The following is an 18,289-nucleotide window of genomic DNA, read 5'->3' as shown; positions in this document are numbered from 1 at the left end:
AATTATACATTCTCTCTATTTTGGCCTTTTTAGTTGGGATGCAAAATCTGTTGATTCCCAAAGACTACTAAACATTGAAAATTATGCCACGACTACCAAAACTGCGCAACTACAAATAGAGGTCTGTTTCAGTAGAAATTGAATTCCCTCTTTTTCTAATTTACTAAGATAAATTGGCTGTGCGAGTTGTCATTCTAATTTAGAAAAAATGCTTTTTTTGTGTCCTTAGTGTTTCAGGTTTAGCGAGTTTTGAATATACAATCTTGCCAAATCTCCATTTTAGAATCGAATCTTCCTGAGTAGGGCTCTGTCCCTAAAGCAATAGATTTATAAAGAAGAAAAACTACCCTTATAAAAAAAGTCTTAGTTTTTATTAAATATATAAGAAACAACAACACTAAAAAAAAATCAGACACTCATAAAATCCCATTACAATACAATAAAAAATCAATAAAATACAAATTCTTTCAACCAGAGGGCGATTGGGTCCAATCAAACCCTGTGTTTGGAAAGACCCCACGCTGCCATCAAAATAAACTCTATTTTTCGAAATTGTTGAATATTCTTAATATTTCTTGTAAGCGTTGCAAACCAAGATTAGAATATAAAAAGCTACAGTGATGACAGTGGTCAAATATGGCTCTGAAGCATGCGCGTACTGAAAAGCGGATGAAGATTTGCTAGATTTTTTTCCAGAGAAATTGCTTAAGGATTGTTCCGGGTACAAGACTGACTGACCGTATTTCAAACAATAGGCTGTACGAAAAATGTGGTTCAGTACCGCTCTCTAGGGCTATAATGAAAGAAAGGTTGAGGTAGCTAGGGCACGTTGTACGGATGAAGGATGAAAGATTACCGAAGATTGTTCTTTTCGGCCAACCGTCTAGGGCTAAACGGAGAGCAGGTCGTCCTGGGGTGGGAGGACGTCAAAAAGAAAGATTTAAAAGAAATTAGAACTTCGTGGGAGGCTGTAAAAAGGAAGGCCTTGAATAGATTGGGATGGAGGAGGAGCGTGCGTAGCTGTGTTGGCTTGGTGCTGCGGTGAGTGGTGGTAGTAGTAGTTTCTCCTTGAGAGTGATCATATTTCCAGGATAAAACTAATAAAAAAACTACTTTATATCGACAATGAATCAGGAACAGATTTAATAGTTCAGCAGATGCCGATTGAATTGAAGACACAAGGAAAATAGATTTTCAGAGACTTTGAGAATGAATTTACTGTTTTATGTAATCATCTTCGAAGATGTAAATCTATGTTGAATAAACGGTATTTTAATTTGTTAGCGAGAAATGATGTTTAACGTGTATGTTTTATGTATGTTTAAATTTTTTTCGAAACGGCTGAATATTTTTTGGGCGGATGGGGGATTGATATCCTTAGATTTTCTGGCGTGAAAACAGACGATCTAGACAGGTCAGAAGTATAAGAAAGCACATTAAGAACCTTTGTTTCGGAAGAAAAACTTAAATGAGTAACGTCATATTTATTAGCAAATTTCAAAAGGACATGTACGTCATTTCCGTCTCAGGAGTGGTTCTATCATTTTTAGTAACTTCGACAAATGTAAAAATACACAAGAAACATACACAAAATACACAAACAGCTGATTACAAAATACCAAATATGATAAGTCTGTTTTCAAAAGGCATTTTCAGCAGTTCCATAATATCTAGAGGAAAGATACGCATACTAACAATTGCCCCAATTAAGAAATAATTGCCACAATACAAAGAAATATGTATTGGAAAGATAAGAGGAAGTAAGAATTATAATAAGGCAAAAACAAAAGTGAAGAACAAAAATATACGGATACAAGTCATCGGACAACGAGGATCAGAACAAATCGAAAATGAAAGCAAACAGCAGAGAAATAGGTGGTTAGAAGATAAAAGACAGGGAGAATCAGAACGTGTTAAAAATGAAATTAAAGAACAGAACTGTGTGGTTAGCAGACACGCGATAGCGAGTATCAGAACGTGCCAAAAATGTAAGTGAAGAACAAAGAATTGTGCTTTTAGAAGACAAATGAAAGAGAGAATCAGAAAGAGTTCAAAATGAAAGTGAAGAAGAAAGAAATTTTATGCTCATTCCAAATATAAAAATGATTTTACCTGGAAATGTAATAATAATAGTGGACCCTAAAGATGAGACCTCTTTCTCTTATTCCTGGGTTTAGCAAAATGTAAAAATGTTAGCTAAAAAATTAGGTTTCTATTTGATTATAATTCTATTTTGTTAAAGTCATTTAATTAACAGGTATTGAATTATCATGATCCTATTGAAAAGACTTTTTGTAAATCTTTTCAAATTTGCCATGTGTAACTCTTGTTTATATTCATGTGTTCATAATTTGAGTTGACTGTGACCAGAGCTGTTACTAGGGTTTGTGGTGCGTAGGGAAGTATTATTTTAGTGTTCCCTTCCAATTCAAATATAAGCAAAAACACTAATATAAGCAAAAATCCTAGTGAAAATTTTGGTCAAAGTGGGTAATCCCCCAGCTACACCCTCTCCCTAATCTGCTGTGGCACTTGCGGCAGTTGGCCCAATTGTTGGAACAGCTGACTGTGATAAAGTCAAGATCCGGAAAACACGGAAATAAATAATTTGGACTATTTATTTACATATTAGGGTGAATTAGGGGTAAAGTATAGTGGAGCTGCAATCAGGGTCGTTACTAGCCAATTTTTTTTTATTTTTTTTTTAGGGTTGTGGGGCCAATAATTAAAAAAATTGCAAATTTTGGCACCAAATGTATAATTTTTTATGGATTCGGTAAAATTTCTGTGTTAACCGACCAAGTTTGAAATTCTGTATATGATACGTCGGTTTTCTTGTGATCTTTATTAAACCGAACAAATAATTTTATCGGCGTCGGAAAAATTATGGTGCGAATTGCCACGATTTTACCGACTTCTTGTTTTTACGGATTGACCAAAAAAACAGGGGGGTGTCTCCCCTCCCATACGTGACAGCCCTGGTTGCAATTGAAATACGTCAATTTCAGTAGATGACAACAACACAACATTTTAAGAAATTCATAAATAAATTTTTGTGAATTATTATCTCGATTTATCAGTAGTTGTACCGAACCAATCGTGCTCAAAATCCTCCTCGGGGCCATACTGTGGTGTTTCTTTTGTGGATGGTGAAGTTTTTTCCCTACAGTATAGTGCAGGCGGTCTGTTATCATTGTAATATCCTCTCTTGTTTAGATTAAAGCTTATTCCAATAGGCAATGCATAGAACTCCCCCTAAAAAAAAGTCCCCCCAGATCCCACCCCAAATACTAGTGAAATTGATCCCCATCTTTGCTGGTCAAGCTCACTATCACAAAGCATACATGATGGCTCTAATTCTGAGAATAGGACAATGATCAGTGTAGGGGCTAATGTCACAATAAACGATGATAATGGGTTTCAAGAGGTCCTTTCTAGAAGCTCCAAAAAAAGGAAAAAAATCTCCCCAATCACATGTATTTCCCCTCCCCCTGCCCAAGATTCTCCCTCCCAGAACTTAGGAATTTAGCTTAAGATTTCTCCTAATACCCCCTTTGAACTACTACAACTACTAACAAATCAATCTAGTACCGGGCCACCAGAGGCCAACACAACTACGCACGATCCTCTTCCACCCTACTCTGTTTAAAGCCTCCCTTTTTACAACCGCCCACAAAGTTCCTATTTCCTTTAAATCTTTCTTTTTGACGCCCTCCCACCCCGGGCGGGGACGACCTGCTTTCAGTTTAGCCCTAAACGGTTGGCTGAAAAAGACAATTTTCGAACATCTATCACCCTTCATCCGCACAACCTGCTCAGGCTACCTAACCTTTTCTTTTATTATACCCCTAGAGGACGATATCATACAACATTTTTCGTACGTTCAACTGTTTGAAATACGCGTCAGTCTGTTAGGTTCTCACACCAGCCTTCACGCAATTTCTCTTGGAAACATCTAGAAAATCTTCATCCGCTTTTCGGAGAGTCCATGCTTCAGAGCCCCCTTTGAAATAAAAAAGATTACTGCAATAAGAGTTGCAATTTTCAAATTGTTAAAATCAATGTTCTCTCTTAACATTCACCGTGATGGATCTTTGCTAATAGCTGTCCAAGATCAGAAATCAACAGGTACAATAATTAATCTAAAATCTCTTCTAAATATCCCAATTAGTGCATCTAAATGGAACCCAAAACAATCCCCAACAAAAATAGTAGTATATAATGTTCCCCCAGAAATACCCATTCAGGAGTTAAAAGAAGGACTCTCAGATAGGGCAGGCAACGCAATCCCTGTTGAAGATGTTACCCAACTTGGTAAACCTAACTCTAATGGCCTAAAAACAAGTAGATTTTTCTTATTTACTACACTGAAGGGAAAAATTAATATCCCAGAAAAGTTATTCCTATTTGGGCAAATCATCCCATCCTAAAGAGTTGACAACTTGCAGCAACACTCAGCATACATGTATCAATTGTAAAGGCCCACATGAATCTACCAATAAATTACTATGCTCTGCATATAAGAAAAGAGCACTAACGCTCTAAATAGCAACAGAGAAGGCCATTCCATACCCCTTTGCAGCTATGGAAGCAAATGCTGCCCAACCATACCAAATAAAGCACATAATGAAACCAACCAAAACTCCCAAGTCAAACACTCCCATTGCATCGAGTAACCCTTATAAAACACCATCCTCTAAGCCCCCTAGCTCACATCCCTGTCAGAAAGAATCATCAAGTCAACAAGCCTCCTTGTCCAGTGAGATGAGGTCATCCTGCCCTCCCCTCCCAAGAAGGAACGAACCAGAAACACTACCAGGAATTAATCCCTTAACTGACAAACAGGATGCACAACTAAACATGCAATCCCCAAATATATGCTTATTCATTTTAAACTGTAATGCAGTCCAGGCTTCAGGCCATGAATATACATCAACTACAGAAAACAAAAATCATTGCAGAATAGGCAAAAATCTACATCCCTGATCATATGCTCATTCAAGCGAAAAAAGATCTTGCTTTACTATTAACAAAGCTGAACATTGATACTCAGTCATATGAAAAATAAATCAACAACACAACACATATCAATACTCCAGTGGAACGTAAGATCACAGAAAATAAGTTAAATGAACTAATATCTTTCATGAATAATAAATCCATCAATATTGCTTGCCTCCAGAAACTCATTTAACCCAAAATCAACAAATTAAGTCTCTGGGATATACTATCCTGAGAAAGGATAGATCATCAGAGAGAAAAGGGGGCGGAGTAGCTTTAATAATTAATAATACTATACAGTTCTGTGGCATCAACTTTCCATATTTTGTAAATGATGTTGATGTAATTAGTATCAGTGTTTGGCTGAATAATACAAAAATTACATATTAAGCTTTTATAACCCTAATGGCCAAACTACAGATGCCATGGATTTCTTCAGCTATATAAATAATTCTAATATGTTGAAAAATGTCATTATTTGGGGAGACTTTAATGCCCCAAGCCTTTTGTGGGGGAATAAACCAGCAAATAAAGCTGGTAAGTTCATTGAGCTTATGACTTCAAATTATACTGAATTAGCTGTTGCTACCCCTCCAAACCTGAATACATATTTCAACCCCAAAAGTGGCAGTTTCTCTACAATTGACCTACAAATTGTGTCATTAAATATTTTGAATAAAATTTATATAAATAAAATTGATAGTCTATGTACTAACCACTTTGCCATAGTCTGCTCCCTAAACGAACCTGCTGAAACCCTATCACATATTTCCAAATATATCAACACTAAAGCAAATTGGCCTATGTTCCAAAATAAGCTACATGATGAAATTACAAGTTTCACCCAAAAGTCATGCATTTCAAACGCAACAGCTGGCAGACATGCTGAAGTTTTGGCATCTTTACTAATAAATACAGCTAATCATGCTATCCCCGGGACAACACCCAGGAAAACCTTCCCTAAACACATTCCCAAAGCATGGTGGACAAATGAGTGCAAAAATAAATAGAGAACAAAAAAGGCAGCTAGGAGAACGTTCTTTAAAAAAAACCATCACCTACTACATATTTTAAAAAAATTACAAGCAGAATCGAATCTAAAAAGGACTATAGGCTAATAAATGCCAAATATAACTACTGGAATAATTTTGCAAATAATCTCTCTAGAGAAACACATGAGCCAAATATACATAAAGTCATAAGCCACATCTATGAGAAAAAGACTTCCTCCAACCCACTCCTGTATGAGCTTATACATAATAATACCCATTATGACAATGATAATGAAAAAGCTAACTTATTTGCCACTCTTTTTGTTAATAAGCTAACATCAAATAATTGCAGTTAAATGTCCCCAATCCCAATGAACCCAATTTACCAACCTCGCCCAGGATCCGAGTATATAACCAGCCCATTTTCAATCCAGGAAATGAAAAATGCAGTACATCATAGTAGGACCAAGACTAGCGGCAGCTATGACAATATACACCCTACATGGATAAAGAATCTTACCCCTTCATACAAACAGGTACTTCTAAATTGTTATAATCATGCTTGGGCTTTATCTATGTTCCCCGATATCTGGAAATGTTCGTCCCTTCTACCAATCCTAAAGAAAAATAACCCTGAGTCTCAGAGGCCCATAATGATTACTCCTGTGATGGGGAATATAATGGAGAAAATGATATATTATCGACTCCTCTGGTTCGTTGAAAAAATAATATGATCCCTCTCACTCAAACTGGTTTCAGGAAGCACCATTCCTCAACAGATGCTTCCATATTGTTAACAAATGCAATAAATGAATCATTCTCAAAAAATAATGTCCTAGTTGCAGTTTTCCTAGATTTTGAAGGGAAATATTACAATGTGAACCATAAAATCCTTTTAATTAAACTTGCAAACCCTGGACTTCGCCCCAAGTTAGTATCTTTTATAAAATCTTTCATAGAATTGCGAAGTTTCATTGTTTGTGTAAGTTCAGCCTCTTCGCCCCAAAAGACAATAATCAAAGGCCTTCCTAATGGAGCAGTCCTCAGCTGCCTCCTATTTGCTCTATATCTCTGGGGCATGAACCTCCCCCACACAATTTTCTACAATATGATGATGATCTGGTATAATGGTCATCTGGCAACACTTTTGAGATTGCATAGTCAAAGCTGCAAAAGTCACTTTTCTAATTTGAAAAATTCTCTCAAAATTCAGATTTACCCATTGCACCTACCAAGTCAAAAATAATCCAATTTCACCGAAAGCGAAATCATGTTAATGCAAGACTAACTCTAAATGGAACAACTATTCCAGAAGACAATCATATTAATTACCTAGGTCTCATGCTTGACCAAAACTTAATTTCCACCTCCACATTTCAAACACAATAAAAAATGCTATAGAAAAACAAGTATAATAAAAAGACTTCCTTCCACACCCTGGGGATGTAAGGAGAAAACCTTACTCCAGTTTTATAAACCACATATATGATCCCATATTGCCTATGGGCTCATCGTCTATGGTACATGTGTGAAGACCCAGATGCAAAAAATTGAAACAATACGAAACGATATAATACGTCTCAAATTTGGTCTTAGGAAACCCACAAGCACCAAGTTTCTGCTTATGGAGAGTGGATTAACAACAATAAGGGAGAGACTACGATTTTTTTTTCTACGATACTTTACCAAATGTTAATGCTTTCTTTTATAAGACTTTCAGTTTTATCATTTGAAGTAAATATATTGCATTATTTTGGAGATACAATTTGAGGTTGTTTAATTTTGCAATGACAAATAACACATCTTGGGTAGTCATAAGTCATTTTGAAACATTTTCCTTTGGTTTGAAAATATTTCAATTTCACCCTTAAATAACAATAATATTCTTAAACTTCAACCTCTTTACAGCCATTTTACTTTTGCACGTAATGGATAAAGTTGAGCAGTTGGAATCCGTATCCTTGCAGAGATTTGAAAATAAATGGCTGTTAAGGGCATGGCTTTTAATAACATTTGAAATCTTTGCAGCATCCTGAAGCAGATCGTTTAATTCTGGTGCTAAGTTTTTTGCTTCAAGGACTCTTGGAGAATAAGGCAGTGAGTAAAAGTTATATGATCATAATGAACAGCTTGAAAGAATGATTTAAAACTAATATTTTTGCCCCGTCTCTGCATCTTACACCATCTGTGCATATTTTAACAGCAATTTTTTCTTTATAAAACTTCAGTATTAACAATTTGTCAACTTTCTAATATAATTGTGTCTTTCCCTGTAGTATGGTCTTTCAAAGCACGAAAACATTACAATTCTTCATCCACGAATCTTTATAAATGTATCTGGCATATACTAACAACTGAGCCAATTTAGTAATATCAGTTATTTTGTTCAACTGAATTGAAAATTTTGGGCTTTCTTCAATTCTTGGAACAATTTGCAATAGTTGGTCCTTGTTAATATCAGAAATTCAATTCGAAACAGTTTCGTTTGACAAAAAAATTTTTTTAATATCATATTTACTTCCATCTAGTGTTTCTCCAATTTTTCTACCAATAGCAACATGCAATACAAGATCTTCTCCAATGGTAAACGGCATTTTATTTTTAGCAATACAGTATGAAACTTCATGTGACGTTAGTAAATATTTTCATTAATGGTCATTAATTTCTCAAAGGATTTTTTTGCTTTGCTAAAGATTTATACGGTCTTTCAAAAAAATTTTTGGTTTATTGGCAGAAAACATGCTTCGATTCAAGAAGTATTTTTTTTTTAAGGTTTCATAGTCTCTGGAGCCTATTATTTATTGCTGATCAAGCAAATGGGTTGTTTATTACCGTTACAATTTTGAAATATAAAGCAAAATTGAAGAAATCACTCATTTTTCGTACATTAAAATCTTTTTTTCAATACTTTGTCCTGCCTGAGCAGAGTTTGTAGCATTATTATCTGCGTCAGTACCATTCTTATATAAGTAAAGCCATTTATCCATGGCTAAAAATTACTTTGATCTCAATTCAAATAAATATATAAAATAACATATTATATATAATAACTGATTAATTAGTGAATAAAAAGAAAAAAAAATTTAAATCTCTTTACGGTGAAGCACGGGCAATTAACTTCACTAAACAATCCAGTGTTGCCAGAAGGTACAAAAAATAAGTCAGAGCCTTGATAATTTTCTTTACATTGCCAAATGCAATCTCCGAGAACACAACCCCGAACCTATTAGAAGAATTGACGAACAAAAGCCTTTAGTTCCTCCTTCCAAGCCTTTCGAGCACACAGAGAGTACATTTTTGTTATGTGATATAAAAGTATTCGATTCAAATGACTTATGGATGTCGGAAGAAAATAATTATCTCCCAAAAAAAGCTTTTCATGCCAAAACTAAGCTAGATCCAATAAAATTAGCCAAGATTTAAGCCAGTGGATAAATAAAAAAAAAATATTACCATCAAAATAAGGCAATCTGGGGAGAAATAAGCCAGTATGGCAACACTGCGAGTAGATCACATTACAGCCAGTGTGACAACCCCCACAGCTCTCAGGGCAAGGGTTGTAAGTTATACCCTGGGGGCATATAAGGTTTTTATAGAACGCGTTGTCGTAGAAACTTCAAAAAGGCTTATTCGATTGGAAATTGAAATGGCTAGTACCCTTTTTAATATTCGAAAGTGATTGAAAGGCAACTAACACCCCTTCCACGCCCACCATTTCTCCAAACTCATCCAATTAAAATTTTGAGATAGCCTTTTTGTTCCGCGCAGTTTAGAATACAGGAAATTATACCTTTGAGCTGGGCACTCCCTCCACAGTCTTCAGGGCAAGGGTTATAAGTTATGCCCTGGGGGCATATCAATTTTTATTGAAATCTTTGTCGTAGAAACTTGAAAAAGGGCTCGTTCGATTGGGAATTCAAAGGTCTAGTGCCTTTTTTAACAGTCAAAAGTGATTTGAGGGCAACTAACCCCCTTCTGACGCCCACCTTTTCCCCACACATCCAATGAAAATTTGTAGATAGCAATTTTTTTCAGCGTAGTTGATTTCTAGATAGAAATTATGTTTTTTGAGGAGGACACTTCCCCATAGCCCTCAGGATGCGAGGTACCCCAAGTTAAGCCCTGGGGCATATACGGTTTTTATAGAAAGCGTTGTTGTAGAAACTTCAAAAAAGGCTCATTCGATTGGAAATTTAAAAGCCCAGTGCCCTTTTTAATAGTCGGAAGTGATTGGAGGGCAAATAACCCTCCTCTCACGCCCATCTTTTCCCCAAACGCATTCAATCAAAATTTTAAGAGAGCCATTTTGTTCATTGTAGTTGAAAGTTCCGGAAATTAGGTTTTTGAGGATGACACCCCCCCCCCTCACAGCCCTCAGGGCAAGGGTTGTAACTTATGCCCATGGGGCATATAAGGTTTTTATAGAACGCATTGTCGTAGAAACTTCAAAAATGGCTCATTCGATTGGAAATTGAAATGGTTAGTGTCCTTTTTAATAATCGAAAGTAATTAGAAGGCAACTAACACTCCTTCCACGCCCACCATTTCCCCAAAAACATCCAATCAAAATTTTGAGATATCTATTTTGTTCAGCGTAGTTAAAAGTTCTGGAAATTAGGTCTTTTAGGATGATAACCCCCTCTGAGCCCTCAGTGCAAGGGCTGTAAATTATGCACTGGGGGCATATGAGGTTTATATAGACAGTAGTTGTAGAAATCTCAAAGGGGGCTCATTTGATTGGAAATTGAAATTGCCCTTTTTAATTGTCGAAAGTGAGTGGAGAGGGATTAACCCCCCTCTCACGCCCACCATTTCCCCAAACACATTCAATCAAAGTTTAGAGATAGCCATTTTGTTCAACGTAATTGAAAGTCCTGGAAAGTATGTATTTAAATATGACAAACCCCCCAGAGCCCCAAGGGTAAAGGTTGTAAGTTATGCCCTGGGGGTATAAAAGGTTTTATAGATAGATTTGTCGTAAAAACTTCAAAAGGGGCTCATTCAATTTGAAATTGAGAGGGTTAGTGCCCTTTTTAATAGAAAGTGATTGGAGGGTAACCAACCCCCCTCTCACGCCCACCATTCCCCCAAACACATTCAATCGAAATTTTCAGATAGTCATTTTGTTCAACGTTGCAGAAAGTTCTGGAAATTAGTTCTTTGAAGATGACAACCCCCTTCCCCCAGCCCTCTGGACAAGGGTTGTAAGTTATGCCCTGGGGGCATATAAGGTTTTTATTGAAAGCCTTGTCGTAGAAACTTCAAAAGGGCTCATTTGATTGGAAATTGAAAGGGCTAGTGTCTTTTTAATAGTTGAAAGCGATTTGAGAGCGACTAACGCCCCTTTCACGCCCACCATTTTCCCAGACATATGCAATAAAAATTTTGAGATAGCCATTTTGTTTAACGGAGTTAAAAGTTCTGGAAACTAAGTCTGGCATTAGGATAACAACCACCCTCACAGTCCTTACGTTAAACGTTTTGATTTATGCCCTGGGGGGCAAGTAAGATGTCTTTAGAAAGCTTTGTCGTAGAAACTTAAATAGAGATTGTTCGATTTGCAATCGAAAGGCCTAGTGCCCTTTTTAATAGTCGAAATTGATTGGAAGGCTTGACATTTTTATAGTAAAGATCGATGTGGGTATAATGTATTATTTTTTTTTTTTTTAGACCAGGGCACTTTGTATTTAAGGAGTTGTTGTAGGAACTTCGAAAAGGGTTCATTCGATTGAAAATAGAAAGGGCTGGTACCCTTTTTAATAGTCGAAAGTGATTGGAGGGAAATTAATCTCCCTCCCACGCCCACCCTCCTATTTGCCTTTATGTTTAAAAACTAAATGTTGCCATAAGATTAAACCAAAATGCACTCTGTCAATGCTAATTCCCAATAAGGCATCTCAGCAGTGTCCCAAGAACGACTGAGGGTATTATGTTCGAACTTTCGAGGCTACTTCTGCCCTTAAAATTTAACCAAATTAAAATAGCGTAAGTGTATCCAAGCTATCAAAGAAAGTTTAACATACATATACTGATATTTAGTAATCAAAATGTTAATATTATTTGATTGATTAAAGTTATAAAAGTAAAAAAAAAGTTTTTTTAATTAATTTGAAAAAATATCACGAGATGTATCATTGGATAGCATACCAAGTGAGACCTGCTAATGGTATTAACGAGCGCGTCTTTCCACCTCATTTAGTATGCAAAAGGGTACTGGCGCTTCACACCACGATTACGTTCAAAATGGATCAAATTTGAAACGGGTTTATGAAAATATTGGAGAACTGGGAAGTTATAAGTTCTCTCATCATACTTGCTCAAGTCGACAGAGTTAAAAAGCAATAAGCGAAAGAGTTTCTACAGAAAGATTCCTGTTACAATCTTCATCGTAACCATAGGATCAGGGGTCGTGACTATCGAAAACCTTAAGCCTTTTTTCCCTTGCATGTATCACCAGCAGATCTTTTGCTCTAGACAAGATTCAAAGATGTCATAATAGACCGTACAAGTATACTTTACTTGCAATAACTGTTTTTAGTCGCTACGCATATGCCGTTGCATTACGAACATATTTTGTAGATTGTTGTTCTTCATTTGACACATTTCAGATGCATGCTTTTCAGCACATCGTAGGCAAATTTCTTCTTTTGCTGGGAAATATTCCTTTACATATCCATATCTTTGGCACTTATGACATTGTAGTAATTGTTTCTTATATTCATAAGACCCCCCCCCCCATCCAGACCACTGGAGGAAGGAAATTATTTTCAAGTATTAGCAAAATTGCTAGACTGTCTTCCGTTTTTCTAGTCTTACTTTTAAACCTTTTTTGCCTTTTAGCCCCAATTATTGCAATTGGGCTATCTAAACTATTCAAAATATCATCCTCGGAAACTTCAAGGGGTACTCCTTTTATTATCCCTCCTACTGTCTCACGTTTTTTCTCAGCCTCTATTGCCAAATCACACATTTGCCTTTCCTTCAAAATTTCCTCAGCTGCCATCTCATTTTTTCACAAAAATAACTATTTTCCTTCTTTCAGGAAATACTTCGAACTCAAACTTGTTTTCCTTTAATAGTTTTTTTATGCACTTTGAAAGTCTTAAATCTTCTGGGAATCTTCTTGATTCCTCTTCCTCCTTTCTTTAATGGTCATTCCAATCTTGAAAAGTTCTTCTTCTGGGATTTCAAATTCTTTACTGATATTTGATTTTGTTGACAACCACTGTATCTGGTATGGCTCCATATTTTTTACTTTTTCGTTTGAGGTTCTTGACACTCCATATCTGTAGCTCTTGTTTTTGAAGCTGATTTGTTGTCTATTTCAATGTTCACACCTTCTGGAGAATAGGGTTAACACAATCAGATGTGTCTAATTCCTGTTCATTATATGCTTCTTGGTAGGGGTGGATACTTTTGATCAAATATTGGGCTGTATCTATTTTCTGTGGGTACCATTGCCCGCATAGGATGATACACTGGGCAAGCACATGATTTTAGGGCTATTAGATTTTATTGGTATAAAAATTTGCCCATACTGGTTAACTACAGGAAATGTCGTTAGTCCTTGCATATAATAGCCATAGGGGATTTTGACCTGAGCCCCTGATTGCTCCGTTATTGTCCACTTTCCTCTTCTTGCAACAAATATTCTTTAAGTCTTTACAAATTAACAATATTTTATCTCCTTCCATACTACAACTCTAGTCCGTCCTTTTCAATTCTGTGGTGATTGAATTGGATTACTTTAATATGTCTAAAATTCTCAATCAATAATATGCTTTTCACTTCGAGTACTATCCCATAAAATCAAAAAACTTGAATGTTTTTGGACTTATTTTAAAGACTACATTTTTTTATTTTTGAAATTTACGCCTGAAAAGCTCAACCAATCATTAGGGCCGTTCTCTTGCACTAAGATCTTACCTCGCATCTTTCTACAAAGATTTCCGTTCTTTTAACTCATCTTTGTGCTAAAGTCTTACAGCTCACTGATGTTTGCAAAAAGTGTGATAGACACTATCTTTCTGCCAAATAGAACAATGATGAGAGAACTTTGATAAAATAATCATCATTAGGCCCGTTCTTTTGCGCTTAGATCTTATATCTAAAATCTCACATCTTTCTGCAAAGATTTCCGTTCTTTTAACTTATCTTGGTTCTAAGATCTTACACCTCAATGATGTTGGCAAAAATTGTGAAAGATGTCATCTTTCTGCCATATAGAACAATAATGAGAGAGCTTTGATGATATACTCATCATATTGTTCTTAGACCGCTGATCAGAGCAGAATGATGAAAGACGTTTGCAAAAGTACACTATAAGGTGCAAGATCTTAGTGCTAAGATTTCACTTTTAAGCGTTCTTTGTCAAAAGATGTAAGACCTTAGCACAAAGATGAGTAAAAGAACGGCCTTATAATTTTTTAGACTTTTGATCAGAGCAGAATGAGTAAAGTCGTTTGCAAAAGAACACTATAACATCACAGACTGGATTGTAATTGCTTCACACAAAAACAGCGGTTGAGCTCAACCACACCCAGTGGTTGAGCTCAAACGGTCTCTTTGGTTGACGCAAAAAAATGCCCTTGGGGATTCACAGGCCAAAGTTCAACAGCTCAGGGATTAACATACCATATACGCAGCTGCTATACGCTAAGGATAAGGTACGTGGGTATGCAAAAACACCACTAATTTTTGTATTTAGGTACTGTATCAAGACTATCAAGAATGAAATTTCCTTTTGGCAGAACAGTTATGGTCCTTTTTAAATGTATCTGGAGGTATAATTTTTTTCGAAGTTTACTTTCATTCAAGGCTCTTCCAGGAAGAGGGAGACCTAAAATAGGTAAACTTGGAATATAAGACTATAATAAGATAGCAATGAAATAAACATAACATTCCATACAGAAATCAATTCTGTATCCAAACATAACAATCATTTCCCGAGGAAATCTCTCATAGAGATTTAGGAAATTCTGTAATTTCCAGAATCTGTAACTTGAAAACCCCAGTTTTGGTTTAGTTTTCAGCTCGCTCGGGATTCTGAGTTCAAGCTGTACCACAAAAAACCTGAAGCCTACCCTTGAATCCCATGATCTCCCCAAAAAACCTTGAATTTTAGAATCTAGGGGATATATAGAATTTTAGCAGTGGTGAATTTTCTAAATTTTTGGAAGGAATTTTTGCAGGAAAAGACTGCTATATTTGGATACAACATTGAACTCTGAATCAAATATTTTTTTATTACTTATTTATCCTAACCTATCTCATTATGGTCCTATATCCCAAACTATCCCTAAGATGTCTGCTTGGCTCTGTCCTTTTATCCAATGCCAATGACAACTAATAAGGGAGCTTTCATCAACTTACTGATGGTCGAATTAAATATCTTTGAACAGCCGCTGACTTCCAGTCCTTTAGGTAAAATTTTCATGAAATGACCTAAAACACAGTTATAGACATGTGGTAATAAGAACTAATTGCTTATTTGAGTTAGAGCACAGACTAAAAAAGCAAAAATAGTAAATTGCAACACTTATCTATTTCTTTGCTAAGAATTTCATTTCTAGCAACCAAATTTCTCCTATCTAACAGAGACCGAACTGACTTCAGAAGCCAGTTCTTGGGTGGATGCTCTGCGCCAGAGAACTGAGAACAGAGAGCCATGAAGAAAAACGCTCACAGTTCTCTGTTTTTGGTTCGCCGGCAAAACTTCAAATAAGATGATCAGAGAACTGAGACACCACCAGTGATTGAAAATGCACCTATTGCCTTACTGACAGAGACTCATATTCTAGTAAAATAAAAGTAAACTGATAATTTTTTAAAGTAAACGGTCTAAGGTAAGATACCTAGTAGGCTGTGTGATTTGCTTGAATATTTTGATATAAATCTACCTCATAGTTACTATATAATAGTAGCATATACCTTTTATGCTTTTTTTATATTAGAAATACAAATTAGCCTACTTGGGTGAGCACTGTTTGACTAGGCCTATTAAAGTCATTGGTTCTTTATGCTCTAAGCAACAAATATTGTCATTTACTCTTATATACAAAGCACTATAAAATCAAAACAATAGGCAATATTGTGTTTCCTTTAAACATGGAGAATGATATAAAGTCTTCTGTATGACTTTTTAAACATCAAATTATTATTTAGAAACATGAATAAAGTTATACAGAATGCTTTTTTGTTTTCTTATTTAATATATGATCCACTAAAATGTCATACAAGACCTTGGTTTCTCAGTGGTTTTATGGGAATAGAGTCCAATCAACCAGGGCCGTCACGTATGGGAGGGGGGACGCCCCCAATCTTTTGGTCACTTGGTAAAAAAAAATAAGTCAGTAAAATCGTGATGCTTCGCGCCATGATTTTTCCGACGCTACTAAAATTATTTGTCCGGTTCAAGAAAGACTACGAAAATAATGACATGTTATCTACAGAAATTTTGAACTTGGTCAGCAAACACCAGTTTTACCGACTACTGCAGTGATTTTACAGATGGTGCTACAACTTTTCATTTGGTTAAATAAACAACATTAAAATAGTGAAATGATATTTACCGAAACCCAAATCTTGGTTGGTAAATACATTACTTATTATTTTCGAAACGAACGTTATGCTAATTGGTACAAAACACAGTCAGTAAAACTCACGACCCGGTCGGTAAAATCCCTTGCTCTCCCCCATGGGCACCCATAAGAGGGGACAGAAAAGGGTGCGAGCCCCCTCCTGGCTGAATAATACTGCCTTATTTTTTATATTTTTGTTTTGAGACTTCTATTATATAGCATTAAAAGTGCCAATTAGACCAGGTAAGCCCTTCCCTGGAATTCAGCCTATGGGCACTCATGTCCACCCAAACATTTTTGCTAGTAACGAAACTGCATTCAACTACAATGAAGAAGACAAATTTGAACTGATTACCACCGAAAAAGAAAAACTGATATAACTACCATTTTATACTTCTTTGCAATAAAAGTTTCAAATTGAAAATGTGATTCAATTTAGAATAGACCTTAATTACATTTACTACTAACAAGTATAGCTACATTTTCAAGTCAAAATATTGATCCACTATTTTACTGGTTGTTTATATTTGTTTAGCTGCAGTGCAAACGAAACGTACAGGTGATTTAAAAACACGTGGAGTATTGAGGCAGCTGTGAAATATAAACCCAATTTTTTTTCGTGAATTAGCAGGGTTTATTTTAAGCCAAACTAAAAATTTAAATGATCGCTATATTTGTTTTTTGATATACCTTGTTAATGCCCTCATTGGAATTTTTCTATCCCCTAGGACACAACACTCAATTCTACACTCAATTTTCTGTTTTATGCCCGTGCCTCATCATAGTCACATCTATCGATTAAGAAAGCCAAATATCATGAATGAAAAGACAATTTTCTTGATTTTAGCGTCAAACTTGTATTTAAAAAGCAAAAAATTAAAATTGCAAGAAATTAGTTTAAAGAGTTTGTATCAACAGTACTTTGTGTCCTACTGTTCTCTTTTAATACTAATGCCCGTGCCACGTTATAGTCATACTTCTCGATAAAATCAAGATTACGCACGACTGCAGCGCCAATTATGCTTGCCGTTCGTAATTTCTCGAGTTGAACATTGTTCATTTCAAGCATAAATTTCTCCACTGACCAATCAGAGTTAATGTTTAAAGGTTACTTTTTGAAACTAGAAAAGATCAAAACTTAGAACAGCGGTTTTTCTATCTGAGAGAGGAATCTAACAAAAGTTAAGAAGACTTATTATTAGTAGAGGACAGTTGGACACAAATTACTGTTGGAGCAAAATCTTTAAACTAATTTTTTGCAATGTTAAATTTTGGGCTTTTTAAATACAAGTGCGACGCTAAAATCAAGAAAATTGCCATCTTATACATGATATTTGGCTTTCTTTATTGATAAATGTTACTATGGTGTGGCACGGGCAAGGGTTTTTTTAATTTTTGTTAGATTCCTCTCCCAGATAGAAAAACCGCTGTTCCAAGTTTCCATCTTTTCTAGTTTTAAAAATTATGACTTAAACCTTGATTCTAATTGGTCAGTCAAGAAATTTATGTTTTAAAGTTGAACAATGTTCAACTCGAGAAATTACGAACGACGAACGTAATTGGCGCTGTAGTCGGGCGTAATTTTGGTTTTATCGACAAGTGTGACAATAATGTGGCACGGGCATAATATTTTGGTTAATTTTATCGCAGAAAAATATTTGAGATATTTGGCTTACACTGCGACAACCCAAAATCATCGAATACCTTACTGTTAGG

The sequence above is a fragment of the Artemia sp. Qi Xiang Cuo genome, chromosome 14 (assembly GCF_049724085.1).
Source record: "Artemia sp. Qi Xiang Cuo chromosome 14, ASM4972408v1, whole genome shotgun sequence".
Classification (NCBI taxonomy): Eukaryota; Metazoa; Arthropoda; class Branchiopoda; order Anostraca; family Artemiidae; genus Artemia; species Artemia sp. Qi Xiang Cuo.
The sequence above is the reverse complement of the archived record's forward strand: the minus strand, read 5'-3'. Positions refer to the sequence as shown.